Source organism: Neodiprion pinetum, chromosome 5 (genome assembly GCF_021155775.2).
Source record: "Neodiprion pinetum isolate iyNeoPine1 chromosome 5, iyNeoPine1.2, whole genome shotgun sequence".
NCBI lineage: Eukaryota > Metazoa > Arthropoda > Insecta > Hymenoptera > Diprionidae > Neodiprion > Neodiprion pinetum.
The window spans coordinates 19,965,516-19,984,702 of NC_060236.1; the positions used below are offsets into that span (position 1 = coordinate 19,965,516).

The 19,187-nt window shown below is 39.0% G+C and overlaps 1 long non-coding RNA gene across 2 annotated transcripts; it reads right to left on the reverse strand.

Annotated features, from left to right (window-relative positions):
* Nucleotides 1-2,643, reverse strand: LOC124218519 (uncharacterized). Of its 2 annotated transcripts, XR_011177153.1 has the most exons (5): nucleotides 2,379-2,643; nucleotides 2,006-2,289; nucleotides 1,654-1,764; nucleotides 907-1,013; nucleotides 1-556 (listed from the first exon to the last, which is right to left on the reverse strand). It is a non-coding gene; the product is annotated as an uncharacterized lncRNA (long non-coding RNA). The 2 variants fall into 2 exon arrangements; XR_011177154.1 differs by lacking the exons at nucleotides 1-556; nucleotides 907-1,013 and adding an exon at nucleotides 1,371-1,409.
* Between the last annotated feature and the right edge of the window lie 16,544 nt (nucleotides 2,644-19,187).

Here is a 19,187-nt window from a genome sequence, read left to right on the forward strand (position 1 = left end):
AAATATACATCTACATATACATGATATAAATTAATAGTCTAGAAAAGAGTATCGAGAGAGCTTATCTAATTCCGATCTTGTCACAATAGATCATTAACATAATCAATATACGGTTAAAGCTGTATTAGCTACATTCACTATTAGAGATAATATTTTTTATCCATTTTTATAGTTATTTAATTTCTTGTACAACAATTTTTCAAATTTCACCGCAAAATGCCCAACGAGTTCTCGTAGTGCAAATACGAGTCCAATTACCTTACAGATGGCATTACATTGATTTTTGCCTTCTCGCGTCGAGTTATAAATACAGAGAAATCTCAATGTGAGCTCATTTCTGTAAGATTTATTGCAGTGCTATATTCGTAGCTGTACGTGTTATTCTATATTATATACTGTCCTAAATTTCAAACACACAGCACAACAATGGCTGAAAGCACAATGGCAAGAAGAGAGGAGCAATCTGCATCTTAATAAATCTTTTCTTCTTTATACGTAGCAGAGCGATGTCACGTCGGAGGATATGTACTAGTGGATCACTAGGTGGGGCACAGAACTGAAACATAATTATGTTGAAAATCTTCAAAATCTCTTACAGAAGGTAGGTACGTTGTCACACCTTGTATACCAACAATGAATATTCGTGGAGGCTATATTCATAAATACTTACAAAAGTGAGCTAATATTTTACCCGCAATTGCTTATTACTGATAACTTGATATGATAATATCCCCTCCCCGCCCCTCCCCGCATACATCTACTTCTACTCCTACTCTACTCCAACTCCTACTACTACGACTACTCCTATTCCTACTCCGACTTCTACCACTTCTACTTCTACTCCTACTACTCCTATTCCTGATCCTACTCCTACTCTAATGAATATGATAAAAATGTTATACTCACAGTGCACAAGTCCTCGTCATCCTCGTCCTCCTCCTCGTCCACCTCCGACCACCTCCAGCCACCGCCGACCTCCTCCAACAACCACCAATAACCACCACGGGTTATACCTGGAATAGTAATAAATATTTTCAATATAAGAAGACATCAAAAATATTATGTGAGGATTAATGTAATTAATTACTTGATCAATAATATAATAAATTTTATTAGCGCATTCATAGCTACTGAATTTGTGCTTGCGTGAAAAATGAATTGAAATAATTTATTTTAAACGTGCCAAGTCTGTAATATTTTAGATGAAATATAATTACAATTGTCATCAAATATATATATGACAAGTTTCAAAAAATTTCAGGTAAAATATAATGACAGTAGCCATTAAATATTATAAAAATGTTATACTCACTATGCACAAATCCTCGTCCTCTACCTCGTCCAGCTCGACCACCTCCAACCACCGCCAACCTCCTCCAACAACCACCAATAACCACCACGGGTTATACCTGGATTAGCAATAGATATTCTCAGTATAAGAACACATCAAAAACATTACGTAAGGATTGATATAATTAATTAATTGATTGATAATATAGTAAATATCATTAGCGCATTCATAGCTACCGAATTTGTGCTTGCGCGGAAAATGAATTGAAATATGTAATTTATTTTAAACGTGCCAAGTCTGTAATATTTTAGATGAAATATAATTACAATTGTCATCAAATATTATAAAAATGTTTTACTTACCGAGCACAAATCCTCGTCCTTGTCGTCCTACTCGTTCTCCTTGTCTTCCTCGTCCTCCTCCTCGTTCACCTCCGACCACCTCCAACCACCTCCAATCACCTCGAGTTATACCTGAAATAGCAATAAATATTTTCAGTATAAGAAAACATCGAAAACATTACGTAAGGAATAATATAATCAATTAAGTAATCAACAATACTATTAATCCCATTAGCGCATTCATAGCTACCGAACTTGTGCTTGCGCGAAAAATGAATTGAAATGATTTATTGTAAACGTGACAAGCTTCAAAAAATGTCAGATGAAATATAATTACAATAGCCATTAAATATTATAAAAATGTTTTACTCACTGAGCAGAAATCCTCGTCCTCTTCCTCCTTATTCACCACATGTCCCTGAAGTCGAGTTTCATTAGGTAGTGGACTTGGAGCGCAGAAGCTACGGAGCGCTTGTCCTGGAAGTTGAGTTTTACCAGGTAGTGGACCTTGAGCTCAGAAACTTCGGAGCACTTCTTCCTGAAATTGAGTTTTACTAGGTAGCGGACCTGGTGCGCAGAAACCACGGAGAGTTCGTCCTGGAAGTCGAGTTTCACCAGGTAGTGAACCTGGAGCGCAGGAACCACGGAGGGTTCGTCCTGGAAGTCGAGTTTTACTAGGTAGCGGACCTGGAGCGCACGAAATACTGAGCGCTTTTCCCTGAATCAAGTTTCCCCAGGTAGCATACCTGAAGCGCAGGACACACGGAGCGCTTGACCTGCAAGTCTAGTTCCTGCAGGTAGTGGGCCTGGACAGCCAGAACTACGGAGCACTTGTCCTGGAAGTCAAGTTCCTGCTGATAGTGGACCTTGAGCGCAGAAACTACGGAGCGCTTTTCCTGGAAGTCGAGTTGTACCAGGAAGCGGACCCGGAGCGCAGGATCCAGGAGGTAGAGAACCCGGCACTCGAAATCTGCGGAGCGCGATTCTCATCCGTCCGCTCTACTGCGCGGTTGTTCCCAGACTGAGGAATTCAACTAACTGATTTTAGATCGATGACGTTGAAAGAAAAAAATTTTGGGTGACGTCACTTTCTGAACATCCGACATCCAATCTTTGGTTTCGAACTTTAATGCTATGTATGATATGATGATGTATGATGTGATGTATGTATATATGATAAGATGTATAATGATTTTAATATTCGCATTTCAGACAAGAAATACGCACTTAATCTTTCCTGCCGATTCCAGACTCAAGCGGCTAGGCCCTATGATGGTCAGCCGTTGACTAAAGATATATTCTTCAGCAAACGGGTCGGCTAATATCGCTGTCGTTCTGCGACAGTTGGATGATAAAAATTTTTGCTCGTACCTTTCAAATGTGTTCAAATACACTCGAAGTTTTAACAAGCTTCGTCCTATCTCTCCCTATCAAAAAAAAATAAATAAAAATCGTCGACAATCACCTTTTTAGGTCTTTAAATCAGAACACTGCGTTAAATACTGTCTCATATACGGACCATCCATTTCATCTCGATCAAAATTAGCGCATCCGTGATGTATTACAGTTACTCTGAATTTTTCTCAATACGAACACTTTTCGAAAAACAATTCTGCTTCTCTACCCAACGTAGATACTTCACTTGCGACTAGCTAAAACAGCATTTTGATTCCATGCCTACGAAAATTCAAGATTGAGAGAACAAATGAAAAGTTGTTGGAATAATTATGCATGTTAATGTTATAAAATACACGGCGGTGCAGGGGGACGAGGAGGACACAGGCGGTCGGAGGTGGTCGGAGGTATCCGGAAATGGTAGGGGATGGTAGGAACTGGTAGGTGGTGGTTGTCGGAGGTATGAGGTGGTTAGAGGCTGTAGGGGGTGGTAGGAGGTGGTCGGTGGTGGCATTAGGTGTTTGTCGGCGGCTGGAGGGGGTAGGAAGTGTTTGGAGGTGGTTGGAAGTGATCGGCGCTGGTCGAGGAGGACGAAGACGACATGGACGTCGATGGTCGGCGTGGAGGCGGTGGACGGAGACGAAGTGGACAAGGAAGACGAAGGTGGTCGGAGGTGGGCTGAGGTGGTTGACGGTGGTTGAAGGTCGTTGCGGTGGTTGGCGGTGGACGCTGTTACGCGTCTTCTCACGGGAATGATCGAGCTGATCGACATTTCTAAGTCGCAGTCGACAAATAGTCTTACGTACTCACTTTGTACCGACTCAATCTCAAGCTTTGATACCGACACTACTTTGGCTGCTAAGAATGTCGGTGCAAGCCCGTTAGGTTAAGTCGATAAAGCGGAACCCTCCTACGCTCCCAGGCCCACCTAGGCCCACTAGCCCGCCGAAAAATGTTCACAAAAATTTACCCAGGGGTTTCCGTCTTTATATTCTTCAGGCAACGTCATTGCGTACATGCATACCTATTGGTCGAAGATACCGATTGAGTTACCAGGATGCAGGTATCGGTAAGATAGATAGCCGTCAGTCGGCCAGTCTTTGATATTCAATTTCACGATTTTCTTATGAATTCATTTTGATTTCTACAGCAAGTTATCATCGCATTCAACGTCAGAATCCGCGAAGTTGTTTTATCAAAAATTGAATCTCGATTAATTAACTTACCTACAGTCACGCCTTTGATACTTTCAATCCGTAACCGACTGATGAATTGATTTTCACGGTAGGTAACGCAGAGCCCTTCACTCTAGTACCGCCTGTTTCTTGTTTGTTACTAATTTTGTTTTCTTATTCTTATCGTCAAACAAATAATATCAATCTCTTGAGCGATATTGGAGTACTCGTTGACAAGAGAAATGAAATATGGCATTGAATGAAATTTACAAATGATTCGGAAATTCATAAGATGAATCAGAAGATTTCAAGGACATACAGGAAACTATACGCAGGATATTCCTTTCAATTTTTTTTTTTTTTTCTTTTCACTTTCGCTTCAATCATTGTAGCAAAGCTGTACAAACTTAAGACGCGTGAAATCCTCGTAAACAAGAGTATAGAGAGAACTATATGACCCAATCCAACCGGACCTAATCTAACCTAACTCTGCATTGGCCTAACGAGGATTATTTGTGAGCGATTCGTTCGGAAAAAGTAAGAAGATAGAGACGAAAGTATTCGAGGGAGGTCGAGAATGCTGCAAGAGATGAAAGAGTATCATTTTAATCCTACGGTGATTTTACACCATCTTGCCTGCTATCTGATGTGACATTAAATACCAACATAGGGTTGGCGGACAATGGGGATTAGAGGACAGAAGAGTTTTGATAATACGCAGGCTCAGGGCCTAACGGTCCGGACAAATACGATTTTCCGCTTTGAAATATATCCGCGTAAAATCTCGCCGCTTTCCTGGATCCCCCAATCCCACGAGCAGCACCAGCAACAGCTATTATCTCGGAGCACAGAAACATGCGAGCGTGAATTATCGGGGTGTCAAGAATTACTTATGGATGGGATAAGCGACGGAGAAAAAAAATTGACAAATAAATATCTGAATAAAAATTACTCGTGTTGGAATATGCCTAAATTTTTCATCGTGGTAACGGACGAAAACCAATCGGAGAAAAGTTTTGCGTGGAAAGAAAAATGGCAGCAGATTGTCCGCTTTGGATTGAATTTCGCTGATAATTTTTTTTTTTCTTTTTAATTGCGTTCAAAATCATACAGTAAAGTGAGTATCATAATATAACATTTTTTAATCCGACACAACCAAATAAGCACAATCTCGAAACCCGAATATACCTACTGAAGCAACAAAATCGGCAATAGTGCAAATAATCAGTTATAAGAAAACACCGACGAGAAATAAATAGAGGTAGAGAAATATTCCGGCTGAGTTCCTATCACATCTTACAATAGAATTGTCAAAGAATAATCGCAGTCACAACTTCCTGAAGAAACGCTTCTATAAAGCGACACAAAACATGCAAACGAATTCACAATCAGTGACAATATCAGCCAAGGTTGAAAAGGGATGAGAATCGATTTCGGGAAGCTTGGCACGACTGAATACGAATCTTGAAAATTGAAAATAAAACGTTCATATTACCATAGAGCCTGAGCTGATAAAACACAGAATAAATACTAAAGGTTCTCTCGGTTTTTAGTGACATTTTTTGATTCGTTGATCACAATGGCCTTAATTACGTGGATATAACACCTCAATGAACTGATTATAACATTTTTCGAACACCGCTAGAAATAGACTGGAAAATTAGTAAGGAATTCACTTACCTTTTGTCGAATGAAAAACTAATTTTCGTAAAATCGATTCGGATGACCCTTTTCAGACCCTTAAATTTAGGCCCCAAGGAATTCAGAGAAGGCAGCTTCATTTTTTTTTAAACACGATGGAAATACGAAGAAATATTATCTGTTTTGGCTTTAATTTTTTGCACTTTTTGCAGCGAGGTCAGACTGTGCTCAATATCAAAATTACGTTGAAATAGGGTTTGAATAACCTGATTTTAATTACCTTTCAAATCACCTTAACATTGTCCGAACAATTCAAAGTAATTAGCCTTTCTTGATTGCGATTTCTAGAGTCTCAAACTAATCGATCTTTCAACCAAATCGCTGTGGCTTTGTATTAACCTTTTGATTGGATTAGACAAATATGAAACCATTTTCAGCGATTTTCGTAATCGATCAATATTTTGTCAACTCTGATACAATCTCGTATTTTTTTCTTGATATCAGAACTTTTTTTTTATTGCAGACAAGTGTGGCATGAGTACATGATTTGATTTCATTTTCAATATGTTTACACTGAGAAAAATTTCATTTATTACAGTAACTAGAAAAATTCAGTAAAACAGGTATCGTTAAAAAAAACTGTTTGAATATCGTTGGAATTACGAAGAGTGAGGTACACGTAACCATTTTACGCTATTGTCGATCTTTTTTTTTGATAATTGCAACGCAAAATCAGTTTATTCGGTTTACTCTACTTTTTTAGTTAAATAAGGCTTTAACATCAATTTATCGTTGCACAAGCATTAAATTTTCTCAACAGTTGCAAGAAAATCTAGTAACATTGATCGTAATGAGAAGGAGTAGTAACGGATACTAGACTTTCCGATAACAGGTAGAAAACTAATTTTCATTTATACCTAGAACTATATATTTCGATTGTGGTAAAAAATGAAAATAGTTAAGGACTGAGCTATAACCTGAAATAAAAATTTTCTCTCAGTGTATCATATGTCCCTGTAATCAGCCATAAACAATTCGTATACATCGATACGCTTCTATTTTATATTTACGTAGTTAGGTACGCACATTTGGATGGTTCATTTTTATTCAGAGAATCCTACTGCTTGAATATTATCACGGCGAGTCCTACACGGTGGCGGAATATCCCCGCCTCACCCTTGATAACAGAATATACGTTGGTTATTTGCGTTATGAGCCCTTTGGCAAGAAAGATGTATCACGTTACCTTAAGTCGAGACAGGAAAGTGATCCCGGGGCGAGTTTGCATTTTAATTACCAATAAATGGTAATTAGCGATCCAATGTTTCACGGGAAAATTGCGGAGGAGAGATAAATACACGAAGGTGAGGCTAAAAAGCCGGCTGGAAAGAGGATGCGGGCCCAAGTTTGGATAGGTTGGTTCGTGTATTATTAAACGAGGTGATCACACGCTGTGGTTGTAATTAAAACAAACTTTATATTCAAAACTTTCGCCGGATCACTGATTAGCTTCTATACAAATACCAACCTCGGGTTATAAAGTCTTCACAAGACACGTCGCTCCGCAATATTCATACTTCGAAAATTCAACGCATCATTCGTTATTCTGTCTCTTAGCCCAAAGGATGAAAGAATTTGATAATCCGTCTTGTTGCAATTCGATTCTCGCATGGCAAATTTTCATTCGCTTGCATAGCGTAGTAACCTGAAATAATTGTGTCGTATTTTGTTTATTCTTCGAAGATGCCTTTTTTGCGAAGCTAAAAAATGCAATATTTTCGATGTTTCTGCTTTGTGCATGTACGCGAAGAAGATTTACTTCCTTTTTATCGTACGAAAATTTAATGGTACCGTGTGTGACTATTTGCAAAAATCAACGTATCGCTGTTCGAAAACAAAAAAACTCCGGTTGCTACTTATCGTGGTTAACAATTATAAATAACGATGAATAATGTATTTTTCTTGAACTTGAAGTTGATATGAAAGTTGATCGATTATAAATAATATGTCTGACAAAAGAAAAAAAAAAAAGAGCAAATTGTTTGTACAGCAACAATTATCTGTCTAAATTAATCTAAATTCCGAGACTTATTTTCAGAATTTAAAATGACAAGCTGTCACCCTCTGATTGCAAAGAATCTCAACATTTGTTATAACTCTATTGCTTGTGAATAATTTACCGTTCAAGTACTAGATTTTAAACATCAGAAGATTATTTAACCTGTTGACTGACGAATTTTCTCCAATTTTGCAGACTTCAAAATCGGTGACGAATTCGAAAATCTATAGTTCGAAAAAAAAATGGAAAATATGATCCATCATTGAGTCGATATTGTCACAACTTATAACCGCGAAAAATTCTCTCCGCCAACGATTATAGGTCATATCTATTCGACGATCCGGTGTGTAATAGATTGAATAATAAGCGTCTGATCCACCACGTGCGCATGGCTGTCAGGTGTGCAAAGGAAGACACGATTTGCCTCAAGAGAGGAATCTCTCCGACGTATACATTACACAGGCACACCGATCGTCGTGCGTGAAACGGTATGGAACTGCAGCATGAGCTTTGGCTTAGCGTCGTATAAGCGGATGACGCAGCGGGTGTCTAAACGCTGATATAATCGGCATAAGGAAACCCGTGGGCAGCTTGGGACCCATTGGTGATATTTCGATCGTTTTCTCCAATCACAATGGACGATTGAAATATTGTAATTTATGGCGGTGCAGGAGCCGAAGGAACCCCAAAAGACCCACGGATTTCGGATCAATCCTCGCAATGAAAGGGATCGTAATTGAAACGATTTTCATAGCTACACACGAGTTTTTTTAATAATATAATTCGTCCCCGTGAATCGATCGCGTTTGGAAAATTGGAAACTGAAATTTTCAGTTCCGGTTATCGCTCGGTCCTTAACTATTTTCATTTTTTATCACAACCGAAAAATGTAGTTCCAAGTACAAAATGAAAATCAGTTTTATAGCTGTTATCAGAAAGCCTGGTATCCGTTACTATTCTTTCTCATTACGATCACTGTTGCCATACTTTTTTGTGACTGTTGCGAAAATTTAATGCTTGTGCAACAATAAATAGACGTCAAAGCCTTACTTAACTAAAAAAAGTACAGTAAACCGTATACATGGATTTTGCGTTGCGATTACCAAAAAAGGATCGACAATATTTCAAAATGGTTACGCGTACCTCGTTTTTCGTAATTCCAACAATATTCAAACAGTTTTTTTAACGATACCTGTTTCACTGAATTTTTCTAGTTACTGTAACAAACGAAATTTTTCTCAGTGCAGAATAGTAAATATACGTTATCTACAATACTGTGGAAAAGTTGTTGCGCATCATTTCCGTGATGGGAGAAGTATTTTGATGTGAAAGATGAACAAGGATCTGAGATATATAACCAAGGAAGAAATCGTGCCTATGTACAGGTATGTTAAACCCGTGTACAACGTAGGTATATAATTTACTTTCGTTTTAAATACGAACTTATCGTTCATTAGTAAAGTTGGCTGGTTTTCCGTCGGGGTGAGTATTTCAAATTAACGTACGCAGTGTAAAAGCAATAAACACTTTTTTTTATTAATTTACGACTCAGTGTATATTACTAGAACCTTGCCGAGCTCCGCGTTCTCCGCAGCGCGAATTAAAACCTGGTTTGCCTCTTTTAATTACTTTATAATTAAAACGTGTCCCGCGACGCCTGCTCTTAGATTAAATACTTATTCTTCTCTTTCTGTCCTGCTCTCTTACCGATTTCCTCCTTCTCTTGTCATGACAAATTTTATTCTCTATTTATAATTCTCACCCCCTACATTTTTAATTATGCACGTATTCTCTTGGACGTATAATACCGACTGTATTATACGTATACTCGTGGGAATTAGGCACATAATACTGGTCGTACAATATCCACCTGTCACAGTCCGATGACAGGACGACCTTTCTTCTACTAATTTTACTCGAATATTATGCATACTCAGACCTGCAGACGTAATAAAAGAAAATCAAATTCAAATAAATTCTCTCCGTTCAAAGTGAAGTTCATGTGATATTAGGAATTCGAGAATTGATTATAACAGGGGACACATATTTTTCGACGTACATTCTGGTGGAGCAGCAAAGGTTTTCGACGAACCTCCAAGTTTTTAAACATTTTATTCGGTAGACGGATTCCAGACGAATCAAACGAGCCCTGAACAACCAATTTCTGATGATTTGATGACGAAATAATTCATCCTGAAGTTTTTTGCGCAAAATGCGCAGCTGTCACAGAGTTCAAGCCGTTGAAACGCATCGAGCGCATTTTTCTCCCGCTTCGATTATCGGTATCTCGTGACTGGTTCATCAGATTTCGACGATTCAAAGCTCGTTGAATTCGTCTCGACGTCGGCTATTAGATAGGCGAAGACAAAAAAGGAAGAATTTGCTTTTAGCAGCCACTAATTATGAAGTACCTATCGATTTGCAGGAAACGATAGACGAATTTTTGATTGTTTTTGTGATGCCGTGTAGAAAGTTATTCACTGCACAAACAAGTATCTTGAAGCATAAAAAAATGATAGACGAGTTTGTCAAATGGGTGACGAATGAAGCAACAGGGATCGGAAGTGATGGCGATAACATGATAGCGTAATTGAATGAATAAAGGTTGAAGAGCAATTACGAGTGAAATAATTTACTCTCGTGTATCGAGCAGGGGATGGATATTACAGCGTTTGTTTATAGTCGTATGTAATAATTCCGGGGGTTGAAGCTGCGCCGCGTTTGAGGAGGATAACGACTTTGTACACAATATATCTAATTTCCGAGGCAAGGAGCAGGGTCGTTATCTCCGATAAACGAATCGCGGGGAACCCTGCGATGATCACCGCTCAATTGGCCCTGCAGCCACTTATCTGTCTACTCCGTGTTCACCCCCTCTGGGGCGATAAGAGAGGGTTGAAGATCGACCCGCATCTCCGTGAACACCCTGGGGGCGAGTCCTGCCCTTCGGGCAACCGTCGTTGTTGCGGAAATAAAATTATATCGCATTTCGTCGACACCCCCGAGGAATCGTAAATGCACGCCACTTTACGGACATTCGATTTGGAGGCTTGGAGATGTTAGAAAGGTTGGCCAAACTGCAGATCTCATCAAAGTTTGATGGCTTCGGCCTCAAATGCGAAATGAACCGGAAATATTTTTTCATCATTTAGTTCAATTGCAAACACATGAAACTGAGTTTTAATACAAATAAGTTTTACACGAACATGCCAATTCTTCGGTTGTGAATTTTTAGTTCATATGATGTTCTTCGCCCAGTCCATCGGTGATGTCCTCTTTCGTTGATACTTAAAATGGCGTTGAAACACTCGTTGAGCTTTGATTCTAGTATACTTTAATTTTGATGAAGAATAGCATCCAGGACCCAGAATCAGGCTATTTTTAAAAATATTAAACTGGTGCCCGGTGCGGATACTTGTAAAAGTTTGTCATCCTCATAATTCACAATGTTTTCCATCATCGCTTCAGTGTTTTTTTCAAATTCAATTGCGGTACTCGGAGTTGTATAATATCGACCGGCAACTGACACGATGACGTTGTCTGTTGATTACCACTGCGCGGGTCCTAATGAAAATTTATTCTACTAAGAACTCGAGATTTCACGAAGAACATATTATTCTCTTTAACATCCGATGCTACTCATCCATAATCCATAAGTTTTGACTCGAGCAAGCACTTTGAATCGAGCCAATTGTACGAACGATGGGGACTGATGACGTTCTGATTTGTTTAACAGTGCGCAGGTTTTTAAAGAAATCTGCTGTATGTGCGTTTGAAATTTTGGGAAGAACCTATCGGCCTGTTATTGTCCAGTGTTGCTCATTCGTAACATCAGTTTTCCTGCTGGTTAGCATTTTACACTGGGCCAACAACACGAATGATAGTGACTGATGACATGCTCATTTGGGGCACTCAAGGCTTCGGGAGAAATCTCTCAAGAGGATGAAATTGTAGAAAGAACGTATGCATTTTTGGATCACTCCGTCAACATCTGAGGGTACTAATCCGCATAGCATATCAGTTAGACGGAACATTCCAGTTGGAACTATGAACCGGACCGGTTATACACGAATGGTGGAAACCGATGACATCCCAATTCGGTTAAAAAGCGCGAATCTCGGGAAAAGGAGTGGAGAGTTCGGATTGAAAGTTGTTCAGGTTCCGTGAAACAAAGGATGGGAAGAGACGGAGTCGGAGAGTGAGGAGGAGGATGAGAAGGCTGGAGGAGTGGCGATAAATCAGCGGTGAATTGGGTTCGAGTTAACCGGAGTTAAAACAAACGTGTAATTTACCGGTGGCTGATGGCTGATGGCTGGTGCCGGTGCGGTGGCTGCAGACTTGAGGTCCGGGTCCCGAAGGCTGCCCTCTTTCCTAATTCCTCAAGGGGCAACTGCCAGCGGCCCGCTTCAGGACGACCCGGAACGGTTTCCTGCCCCAGGATTACGATGCATGGGTTGTATTTTAGTAGGCGTAGTAGAAGACTCCCGTTTAACCAGTAATTAAGGCTCGCCTCCGTCCCGCCCCCATCACGCTTCGCTTACTTAGGCTACTTCACTTTGTCCGGGGGCCAGTTAGACCTTATTTATTAACCCAACGCCGATATCTATATCCACCGATACGATGCAGCAGCGGAAAGCGTGTACATGCGTATGACCCAATTTTCGTTATTCCCACTCTGTAAATCGCTCGGAAATTTTGTGACGTACGAAGCTTTTTTTGAATGACGATAACAAAACGATTGAAGATTGACAGTTTGTTGATTTATGCCTCATTTACCACTGTCCTGAGGAAAATTTAATTTGTTATAGTAACTAGAAGAATTTAGTAAAACAGGTATCGTTGAAAAAACTTTTTGAATATTGTTGGGATTACGAAAAACGAGGTACGCGTAACCATCTTGCGCTATTGTCGATCCTTTTTTTGGTAATTGCAATGCAAAATCAGTTTGTGAGGTTTACTCTACTTTTTTAGCTAAACAAGGCTTTAACCCCAATTTATTGTTGCACAAGCATTAAATTTTCGCAACAGTTGCAAGAAAATCTAGTAACAGTGATCGTAATGAGAAAGAATAGTAACGGATACTAGACTTTCCGGTAACAGCTAGAAAACTAATTTTCATTTTCTACCTAGAACTATATTTTTCGACTGCGGTAAAAAATGAAAATAGTTAAGGACTGAGCAGTAACCGGAACTAAAAATTTCTCTCGGTGTGTGGCCAATTTTTGATAAAATATTCTAGAAAATTGTCCGTTTTCTTGAATATTTATGCATCACGATCTCGGCTTTTTGTTGAAAGCATCGGTTGAATAATGTTCAATCATAATTATGGACGAAAAAATATTCGTACTCTGATAGCAGTGCTTTGCCTTTGTTTTTTTTTTTCTTCTAATTCTCCACACATCCGAACTCTTTCACAACAAGTCTTGTAAACATCTTTGAATCGATGCAATTTCCAAAAATGATAAGTATCCGTGCTTCTTTGCTTTCTTTTACTTTTCGGATTGATTCTAAATCGATTCACTGACAGATAAATAATACTTGTGTGTAATTGATAAATTGTAGTGTACGGTAAAAAAGGTTACAGGTAAGAATAGAACACTTTGTAAAGAGTCCCCGTTTTTCTTGGCGAAATTCTCCAAAACCTAAGGTCGTTTAATTCTGAAAATCTCTGTAAATTCATGAATGTCGAATTCCAAATCGATTAGCAATAAATTCTTGAAGTAAATTAGCAAGAGCTGAATTTTGAATTACATCATTCCAAAAGTACCGAACATCTGTTTTTTTTCAAAATTGATTCGATCACAGCCGAATAATACCGGCAGTTATGTTGAATTTTTTGAAAAAAACTTAGCCATAGTTAATTGTCTTATATACATATACAGTAAAAAGAAACTTGAAAATAGAACAAGAAATCCTGCGTTCTTTTCTGTCGAGGTTATCCAAAAACTGGGAATCCCTGGAATTTCTTGAAACGAATCCCGAATCAATTATCGGAGCTGAATTTTGAATTACATCATTCCAAAAGTACCGAGCATCTGTTTTTTTCAAAATTGATTCGATCACAGCCGAATAATACCGGCAGTTACGTTGAATTTTTGGAAAAATCTCAGTCAGAGTGAATTGTCTCACATACAGTAAAAAGAAACTTGAAATTAGAACAAGAAATGATCCGTTCCTTTTTTTTCTCAATTGTCCAGAAACCGAAGGAAGCCCTGCATATTCTTGAAACGAATCCCGAATCAATTATCGAAAATTTCCATCAGGAGAAAATTGTCAGGAGCCGGAGTTCCTCATCCAGGACGAACGTCCTGATCGAGGAGTTTGGGGTCCAAGGACGACATACGATCGATTTTCCACCGCAGTGAGCCAAGAGTTGTCAACGTATAAGTGGGCGGCGAACACAATGCGACAACCCGCTGGCAATAATTACCAATCGGTTCGGCTTTTTGTTGCATGTACCTCGAGGAGCGCTTTCCGCCCGGGTTCATCCCGGCTCTGCTCCCGAGTGCCGAGCTCGGTGCCCAAGGATTAAACAGACACAGACGCAGGTCGTGGAATCGGATAAACGCGACGGAAGCCCGCCGACCACCGGCGTTCTTAATTCGAAATTAATTGACTCCGCGGTCCGACGCTCGGTCTTTTTGCGGTTACCTACTAAATTCGTGATCGTCATTCCAGACGAAGCTCCATCCGGTTAATCCCCGATCTGATAGTCCGAGAAACCGTGGATAATTTTTTCTTCTATCATTCCTCTTATTTTTCCGCAAATTTCAGAGCTATGTACAGTCCATTTTTACATGCTACACGTGATTCTGAACTCGCGAAAAAGTACGTTCCGCATTTTTGCAAACTATACACATTTTGGAGACTCGATTCGGTTCGGTTCATTCGTTACATCTGCATCGTTGCTTACGTAACACATCCGTCATTTATGCCAATTTTTTCAGCCTCTACATAAGTCATTTATTTTACATGATACTTAACACGGAAAAGTTTTTTCTAACTCAATTATTCTGACTATAGGGATATAAAAAACTTATGCATTATGAATTATTGTACCGGTAATCGCAGACTTTATTCATTTCTTTAATCCACTTATCGGACTATTATTTGATCAACTCTCTAAAATTATGCAATTTTCTTCAATCTTTATGCCATTCACTTATTTCACATTATTTTTGATGCTTCAGAATTTATGTATTCAATTATTCTAATCGGTAGAATACAAAAAAAAAATTATAAATTTTGAATTATCGAATACCAGACATCGAAATTAATTGATCAATTCTGTGATATTCCAAAATTCCATGGAATTGGTTACAACTTCATTGATTGGACAATGAATTGATTTCAGTCATTTTGGTTTCAGAAGATTGGTCGATTCTACTACACTTCGAGTACATTGTCAAATACGTGAACGGTATTACTTCAAGCGGGTAAAAAAAAAAAAAAATTCAGATACTACCCAATTACGACACTTTTGAAATAAAAAATATATGCTGGCGAGACGGAAGCGAGCTTGTTTTTTTATTATTTGCTCCCGCGAATTCGGAATTCCACCATCGTGTAAAAACGAGAAGTATTCAGGGATGATTCAAGATCGGGTAAAGAAGACTTCCGGTTGTCAACGAGCCGTGGAACATATGGAGAGGGGGAAAGAAGATGGGGAATAAAGGAGCGCTCGGTTTGCGACATAAATCTCGGGCGTTTGGTTAGAATCGCGGTGCCGGTCGATCCTCAGGACTCCCCGAGCTCGGCAGGATCTAGCGATATATTTCGATATAATTAAAACAATAAATAAGATGGCGTCCCACCGCGAACGCCGGGGGTCGAAGAGAGGCGCTCTCGGCGATGCCTCGACGAGAATTACGCGTACCCCGCGTTCCCTGGCTCGCCGGGCCGAAAAAGAAAGACGGTAAGACTGAAAAAAAGGGCGAGGATACCGCGTGCATCTCGAAAAACAAGTGGAGCATCTTGCGCGTAGGTTCGTAGAAGAATTTATAGTGAAAAAACCATCAATTGCTTGGTAATATGTGTTCCAAAATTGATGAAAAATAAAGACATACTGGAGAAAATCGCAAGTCCGTGTTTTGGAAACTGTCAAAGTTACTTGCGGTGCGAATAGAAATCATCTTCACTCCATCGCACTGAGGGAAATTTTTAGTTCCGGTTACCCTTCAGTCCTCAACTATTTTCATTTTTCACCACAATCGAAAAATATAGTTCTAGATACGAAATGAAAATTAGTTTTCCACCTGTTACCAAAAGGTCTAGTATCCGTTACTGTTCTTTCTCATTACGACCACTGTTGCTATATTTTCTTGTAACTGTTGCGAAAATTTAATGCTTGTGCAACGATAAATTGACGTTCAAACCGAACAAACTGATTTTGCGTTGCAATTACCAAAAAAATATCGACAATAGCGCAAAATAGTTACGCGTATCTCGTTTTTCATAATTCCAACAATATTCAAACAGTTTTTTCAACGATACCTGTTTTACTGAATTTTTCTAGTTAATATAACAAATGAAATTTTTCTCAGTGCGGGATTTTCCGTATCACTGGAAATCGGATTTCGATTCGAATCGATCTATTTATTTTAACAGGATTCAAACAGTCTACAAAGTATCCAATTCAGTCGGATGTAGATAAAGCCTAATACTATCATAAAAGTTTTTCGAAATAAAAAATTATACCTAAGCTGCTGAGCTTAAAATTGAATTGAAAAGCACAGAATGAAAATGTGGTGTCAGATTAAATGTAAAGTAATTGCGTTACATGCCTGTATATACGTGATCATGATCGAGTTTCAACCCTTCGTATTATACGGAATATTTCTTTTTTGTTCTTTTCCTCCCTTTCTCTTTATATCCACGTATATACATACACACATATGTGGGTGTGAAGCCTCGGAAAGGCGGAGAGGATGTAGGATTTGCATTACGTGGATTGCTCATTGTAAAAAGCGAGATGATCCCAACACGTCCGGTCAATTAGCTTGCTTTTCCGTAACTGTCGATTTCATCCAAGCGTTGTTACAAACAAACCATTTGTTTGTTCTATATTCAAAGCATGTTGAATAACGCTTGACGCTTGATACGGCGGACTCATTCAAAGTTCAAGTTTCGAATTCACTTGATGATGCATCCTCTTAATTCTTCTCCGACATATATATATATATATATATGTATATATGTATACGTATATTAAATGGATATCCCTTTTTTCTTTCAATGATATTATTTCAGCTGCAGAAGCAGGCGCGCGCCGTTCGTTTTGGCATGCCTGGCATTTTTGGTCCCCGAGTTTATATTCGCTGAAAAACTATTGTCCGCCGCTACTGCGAGTGTCGGTGTGCTTATACCAAAAGTTCCGGAACTGGGTCTTTGCATTTGGTAGAAAAAAATTACCCTTTCAATTAGTCTAACAATATGACAGTGAAACGCAAAATGACTGGATCGTTTTTTTTTCATTTTTTATCAAAACAAGATAACCGAGTACGGATATTACAAGCAATTGAATTACACCGATCTTGCGATAAATAGATTACACGATATACCTTGGCACGGGTGACGTAATATCGTATCAGGTTCAATCCTGCGGTATTTTCCACGGTTCGATATTCGATCAAGAAGAGAAAAAACTGGCAACCAGAATAAACAATTTCTAAATCAATTATAAATTGTAGCAGTATTATTTTTAATTTTCATTGTTGTTGTTGTTGTTTTGAACGTTGTTCCACAGTCATTGATCATCACGGGTTATAAATACTTGTACACGGGCAAGAAATATTATACATAGACACAGTGATCAGGACAAATGTTTTCCCCCAAAGCACATACATATATATACATAGGCATATAGATATGTACAAAACACGCGACCATAGAGATCCCTATCTCCGGTTGATAAATTACTGTCCCTACTCAAAATCCCCCCCTCCCCGCCCCCTCGCATTCCCCTTCAGCCCCTCGCCCACTCGCCACCAAGATCGCCGTCACCCTCGCCCTCCAACTTCTCCGTCCTCATACCCCCCGCCCCCCCGGCGCCCTTCACCTGAGCCTTAATATTAATTTGCTCCGCCATTGTCCATTTTTATTACCCACATATCTTATACCGATTTCTTTCCATTTCGTTTTTTCCTTTCCCTCCTTTTTTCATCCCTCCCGTAGGTACTTTTTTTAGTTTCACTACGTTTTTCATAACATGTATCTATGTAATAATATATATACAGGTTTGTCGTTCTCGTCCTTTTTCTCCCTCATTCAAGTTCCGAGCTTCGTTCCCGACTTTTCTCACAAGCCGGTCATTTACATTTCACCTGCACGGTCACCTGCATGGTCAATGTTTCTTCAAATTTTCGCCGGTTGAGAACCACTGACAAAACAGGCCGCAACCGTCACGGATCCTTTCGTCAATAATGCAGGAATAGTTGCAGAAGTTGGGGATGGTGCGTACAACAATAGTACCCGATCACCTCAACGCCCAGCAATCATGAGGACAATACGCAAATGACGGAGAGAAATTTGTCAGCACGGAATCCCGCAACTGTCACGGGAATAGACCATACGATATATCGCATGCCGTAATATTTCAATTTTACTGCAGCGAAAACGCAAATCGTCACTCGGTTAAGCCCTTTAAATATGCGTTTCATGGATATTCACACCTCAGTTTCTTCACTTTTGTTCAATGACGATGGGACAAGTTTCTAGTCCTCAAGAGAATTCTATGGTGCAAATTTTACATCCCTTACAAGTCGCGAACATTACTGCATAAAAAATGACGTAAAGAAACGGGGTTTGGTTTTGAACAATGAGCCGACCGAAGTTAAAATATTCACTGAGAAAAATTTCTTTTGTTATAGTAACTAGAAAAATTCAGTAAAACAGGTATCGTTAAAAAAAACTGTTTGAATATCGTTGGAATTACGAAAAACGGGGTACGCGTAACCATTTTGCGCTATTGTCGATCTTTTTTTGGTAATTGCAACGCAAAATCAGTTTCTGAGGTTTACTCTACTTTTTTAGCTAAACAAGGCTTTAACCCCAATTTATTGTTGCACAAGCATTAAATTTTCGCTACAGTTACAAGAAAATCTAGTAACAGTGATCGTAATGAGTAGGAATAGTAACAGATACTAGACTTTCTGGTAACAGCTACGAAACTAATTTTCATTTTGTACCTAGAACTATATTTTTCAATTGTGATAAAAAATGAAAATAGCTAAAGACTGAGCGGTAACCGGAACTAAAAATTTTTCTCAGTATACCCAATCCCATTT